Genomic DNA, 6422 nt, shown 5'->3' with positions numbered 1-6422 from the left:
TCGTCCATTGAGTTCAGTCAGTGTCGTTTGAGGATGGTTTTTGTTTTTCTTTTTTCAGATTAAAACTGCCATTCAAGGCATTCCTATCATCTCTAACGTAAATAGATGTCATTATACCTCTGTTCTGGAGGACAAATGCCGTTCAACCAGTGCGAAAGTATCTACTAGAACACAAGTTGTGACGGTATTCCAAAGACCCCAATATTACTCCGTCAGCCACCTCAAAAAGCCTACATTTAGATTTCATTACGTTATATTACATTGCGTTAGATACGTTACGTTATCTGCGCAACGAAGCCGCCGCGGTGGCTCAGTGGTTATGGTGCTCTGCTGCTGACCCCAAAGACGCGGGTGCGATCCCAGCCGCGACCTGTCGCAATTCGATCGATGCGAAATGCTAGAGGCCCGTGTATGTACTCTGCGGTATCAGTGCACGTTAAAGAACCCCAGGTGGTCGAAATTATCCGAAGTCCTCCACTGCGGCGTCCCTCATAGCCTGAGTTGCTTTGGGACGTTAAACCCCCATAAACCATAAACTTATCTGTGCAACATTGCCTCACTTGACAGGGCAAAAAAAAAAATGAAACGGTAGAGATTCGCCAGTAATGCTTCACTGAAGAGGAGGCGTGCTCTTGTCAGCCTGTCTTCTGAGAAATGTAATCGATAGGCAAGCACAGATAACACAGACAACTAAGCTGGTAGATAAACGCGTGCTGGAAACGACTGCTCTGCATCAAGGAAGTATTATTTGGTCGACAGCAACGCCACTTAAGTGACGCCAACTTCCCTGTGAAGACACTGCATTTGCCTGATCACTGTGGTCTCGGGGCTAAAATTAAAAGAAAAAACAGTGCCTGATTTTAGCCTCTCTCAGCGAAGGATACCGGCCATAAGCAAAGTGAGAAAAAGAGCCCAAAGCGTTTTCGCTGCCCAAGTGGCATCGCGGCATCGCCGCATTTCCAGTGCTGGCGCGTGTCAATTACAGGGCAGTCGTGAATGTTCAGGAACGAGTTCCCGTGAAAGAACCCTGAAAAGTTCTTTTCGCGGAAACACCTCAATTACTGAAAAATGTCTGTGTAGACCATTTGGTTGTTAGTTCAGCGCATGTGTTTGTCTCATCTTCTTCCGTCCCGTCCGTCAGCGCTGTTTTGCCGTACCATTCAACATGAACCAACCAGCCCGACTCAGCTTTCTCCTTGGATTTTAAAAGCTCGTGGTATGGTGAGCACGGTTTCCTGCCAGCGATGAGAAACTGGCAGCCAATAGGAGGAAGCTCGGGTAAGTTCGGGGGAGCGTCGCTCCAGCTGCGCGAGAAGCTGCTCGGGAAGAGCAACATGGGTCGCACAATCCCTGCGGGTACCTGTGACAGTAATAGCCACCTGCCAGTGCAGCGGCGCATCGCTTAACCGCTGCGCCACTGCGCTGCTAGTGGCATGAGGACTAGACGCCATTATGAATATTAAGTAGAGAATGACCAGCTCTGCATAAATGCGCATTAAGCCACGGAGCTCCGAATGGTGTGCGGTTTGGTGGCCAACGAGAAACTAAGTTGCTCAAACGCACAAACCACAAACGCACCAACGGAAACAGCAGTAGTGCACAATGCTTTCGCATTCATAGCCCGTAAGCAGACTTAAGTGCCCTCGGCAGTTTTTATGAAGCATAGATATCCGGAGGCATGAAAAAAAAAGGAAAGAAGAGAGGCTCGTTTTCCTGAATCAGCGGTTTCACTGGAGCACTGGAGCAACCGGGGTGGAGCTTTTGAATGAATGAAAGGGAGCGAAAAAAATAAAGTAACGAGTAAACGAGTACGTTCCAAGAAAACCTACGAAGATGGGCTCTGACTTTTGCTGTGCCAAATATATCTCGCTGTAGCATGTACATCACAATTAACCTCACCCACACCGCTCATGAATACTTCAGAAATCATTGAAGCGTACAGGCACGTCGAGAACAAGTCGGAGCACGCTGCGGCGTTTGTTTTATTTCTTGTCACACATTACGCGGCGGAGACTTGGAGGCCCGCAGACCTCTTAACTCTAACCAGGTAGCGCGTGCGAATCGGCGGAACGACGCGGCGCCTGTACACTGGACTGCAGCGCGCCTGTTTGTTTATAGGAAAGCTTGTACTTCGGCGAGAGGTTAATTAGGGAACGGTTACTGTTGAGTGGCAATGCTGCTTCGAAACATTTTTATCTTTGAGCTAACTAAGTGGGCTTGGCTGGCGTCCAAGGGGTTAACCGTAGCGGTGGCCTAATGGTTTGAGCAACCGTCTTGCATGCGGAAGGTGTGCGGTTCAATCCCCAGTGTCACCGGGTACCCACCGGTGATACAATGGGTACAAGCTTTGCTCTGACCCGGTGCGCGGCTTATCTGGGGTGAAATGATAAGGGGAAATGGGTCTTTGACCCCGCCTTGTGTAGACGAAAATACCTTCTGCCATAGCGCTCTTCGGCAAAAGCTGCACTTGTGCCATAAAGAAATCATCATCATTGTCGCAGTGGTTAGCATAGCGGACGGATTACAGGCAGCTGCAAGCACCGCTACATGATACCCGGTAGTCGAAAACTAAAAGGCTAGCGGAGAGACAGATAAACTGCAGGCTTCAAACGCCGTCAGCAGCTTGCGCGTGCCCGCGTCTTTTAGATTTCACCAGATGCCTTGCTTGTGTAACAGATGCGTTTAAAAATGTGTGATTACAGTCTACGGCCGAAAATGTTTGATTACGGGCAGATACTATCATTATGCTATTTGCCCAACCGATTGTATGTCATCTTCATTATCATCGTCATCAGCCTGACTACGCCCACTGGAGGACAAAAGCCTCTCCCACGTCTTTCCAATTAACCCTCTCTCGCCAGGAGCCTGTTGTTTCGACATTCATATCACCACTCCGGAAAATCTGACATTCAGTGCCAATGACGCCAAAACGCACTATGTAGCAGATTATATCGCACATTTTGCCGATTTCTATGCATTCTCAAGAAAAACTGAAACACCTGCGCGTGAAATTGAATAAAGGCACTCGGCTTTACATTTTTATGCTTTGCACTGAGTGACACTGTCCAGTGGAGTAAATAGAACCTACTTTTTTCCTTGTTTGTTTTAGAGGGGGAGTGGAGGGGAGGAGAAGAAATGTCGGTATGGAAGTGCTGACACATGGTCGGCTGTTCTGGGTGGGTGAGAGTGCAAGCAGAGGACACTGCATCTTTTGCCGGGCCGAACATCGCCTGGAACGAGGGAAAGGGGCGAGAGCCCATTTTAGCGTCCAACGCTACGCACGACGCTGCCGCAAAGCAGGTTCAGCTGCAAAGTATCACGGGCACTACATGTCAAGCAACTAATTACGTAGAAACGTCAAGTGACTAACTCGAGTGAGGAACCGCGAGGTACGTCTGCATGTATTTCTTCCCGCTCGCACTGCCGCTAATGCCAGTAGTACATAATGTGTTCTGTCAGTGCACACGATTTTACGCCCCACACATACGTTGTTACGGTCCTTTCTACCCAGTGGGTGACTGCGTGCTGGTATTACCGGCACGAACTTGATTCGCTTTTGCAACTGGGTTAAAATCCGATGGGTTTTCAAGCGTGACTTGTGCACAGCACAATAAAAGACAGATCACACGATTTCACTGCATTCAGCGCTGTGTGTGCCTGCTTCATCCGTTGGTCTTCGGCGCGCAGCTGTCGAAGGCAGCCATGCTTCACTAGCAAGCCCAACTGCATACTCTAGCTTCCGGAGCGCTGTCAAAGTATGCTCCGGATGAACCTGCAATTCTTTATCGTGACGAAGCATTGTATTCGCTCCTTCAATCTCAAGCTTCTGTGACTGACTCTATCGCCATGGCCCTGGCAAGCAGTTTGCGGAAAGCTTCGCTCTTGGCTATACAGCTCGACATTTCGTATTTCATTTTTGCCCGAGTCACTGCTTATATTCGGCGCTGACCACTTCGATAGAGGCGAAATCCAGAAACGCTCGTGTGCCGAAATATCGGCGCACGTTGAACAACCCCAGCTGTCGGAAGATAATCGGCAGTCATAGCCCGAGCGTAGCTTCGTCCTTTTTGTTCGTTCTTTTCTTCTGACAGCCTCCTGCAGCCGCGGTTAAAAAGCCTCGCTGCGCTGCTTTCTTTTCCATCTCATTGAGGTTCCGGGGAAGGGAGGGGGAGGAACAAGGTCTCTGCTTTGTCCGCCATCCACGAGTGCTGCGGAGGCGAGCGGAACACCGCTACGGACTTTGTGCCTGCGTAGCCAGGGCAAGTTGGCCTCTCCTCCGCGTTTGCGTACACCCGAGGCCTCCACAGGCGCTCGGCCGGCCCGCCCAAGTTAGCCGACGCGGGCCCGCGTGAACGCCCCCCTCGCTTTTTTGCTCCCCTGGCGAGAGGCGGCGGCTTCGGTTCCGCGCCGATCTCTCCTGGAATAGTCGCTCCCTGGCGCGGCGGCGCAGTGCACGGCGGAGGCCTCTCCTTAATTTAGTTAGCCACTTCGGCCCGTCCTTTGCCCAAGCCTGTCGGACAACAAACATCCGGCGCGGGCCGGTTTTCAGCCACCCTCAGTTCCCGGCCAGCCAGCCAGCCAGTGACGTAACCCGATGCTGTGGAAGCGACAGCGACCCCATACCTAAATCCGCGCTCCATATACGGAGGGCGGGATATTTTTTTTTTGTCATTCCTCGAGGGTCATGACATGAGGGATGAGAATAACAACGGCAAAATATACATGACTTACAATAATAGACAATAGTTTAGATTGATGAATGCACTTCTTCGATAACGAATTGGAAAAGTAGAGGGTAAATGATTGCCACCAGTTCGCTCGAAAGGCCTGTTCCAGTCGCGGGCAGCCAAGAAAAACGATCGCTGGAATCTTGGGGTATGGGAACGTTCTGGGTAAACAGCTTTCGTGCGGCTATGGCGGGAAATACGATGTGCACATGGGATGGTTTGATTCGCTGCTGGAACGTTGCAAAAGAATTTGCGAAATAAACAGAGACATGCTACGTTACGACGGGTGACCAGTGTAGGCAAATGTAATCGAGATTTTAGCCCTGAGAAGCATGCTGGTTTCTGATAAGAGTATTCAGATGAGATGAATTTGGCGGCCCGATTCTGAGCTGACTCAGTTTTATTAATCAAGTTAATCTGATGAGTATCCCAGAGTTGGCACATTCCAGTTTTGATCTGACGAACGTCTTGTAGGCCAGTAATTTAATTGAACTGGGTGCTAAAGCGAAGTTGCGCCGAAGGTAGCCAGGGACTCTATTTGCAGAGTTGGTTATGGTCAGTCAAAGTTCAATCGCGGGAAATATCGGCGCCCTAAGAATTTGTAAGAATCGACGCAGGAAATTGCACAGTTATTAATAATGTGTATATAGGCGCGATAAAGGTAGGACGATGGCGAAAGGAAATCAGTGAGATTTTGGAAATATTAAGAGACATAAGCCACATTTTAAACCAATGTTGCACTTGTGAAAGTTTATTTTAGAGAGCGATAACTTTTGATGCATTTGTTATGGGACGATATATGACGGAATCATCGGCAAACAATCGGATGTTAGAAGAAATACTTAGTGGCAGATCATTAATATATAGTATAAAGAAAAGAAAGGGACCTAGTACAGTACCCTGGGGGACTCCATTCTTCACGCGTGGAAGGGATGATGAACGGCAGCCTAGACGAAATGATGACAGTTAAAAAGGCGCGAATAATATTAATGATAGACAGTGCAGATCCAGAAGCGATAGTTCGTATATTAGGCAGCCAAGAAAAATGTTATCGGTGCTTTTTCGAAACCGGAGAACAGAGCATCACCGGGAATATTGCGGTCTAAGAACGAGTGTAAATCGTGTAGAAGGTGAGATGAGTTTCACATGATCGACCCCTGCAGAAACCGCGCTGATTAGAATGGAAGAAATTTGCAGGGATTAGAAAGGCAGCAACACGTAAATACACAATATACCCCATCATTTTGCAACAGGCACAGGGGGGAGAAATCAGGCCATAATTGTACGCGGTTGAGCGGTTACCTTTCTTGAACACTGGAAAGACCTTACCGATCCGCCAGTAACGTGGCGATGATTCTGATGAAATCCAATGCTTGAATATCAGTGGTAAAATGACGCTGCAGATATTTTTAGCATTCTTGAGCACTTTTCCCGACCGTGAGGTTCGGATCAGATGCTTTCCCTGAGTGGATGGTCAAAAAATGAAATATCAGGAAGGCTACCGACAGGTTCGTTGGTGAAGAAGAAAAAAAATGTAGACTTGAGCACATTTGAGACATCAGATTCGATGATGAGAATTACGAAAGCCGCATCGAGGGAAATTACATTAGATTCATGAGGCATTAGGGTGCTTCAAAACCTATTGGCATTATTTTGTGCGGGGCCAACGGTAGCGGGGCAAACGGCAGGCCTGAT

Source organism: Amblyomma mixtum, chromosome 3 (assembly GCF_055824585.1).
Source record: "Amblyomma mixtum isolate Tamu chromosome 3, ASM5582458v1, whole genome shotgun sequence".
In the NCBI taxonomy this organism is placed as follows: domain Eukaryota; kingdom Metazoa; phylum Arthropoda; class Arachnida; order Ixodida; family Ixodidae; genus Amblyomma; species Amblyomma mixtum.
Note: the sequence above shows the minus strand (reverse complement) of the source record.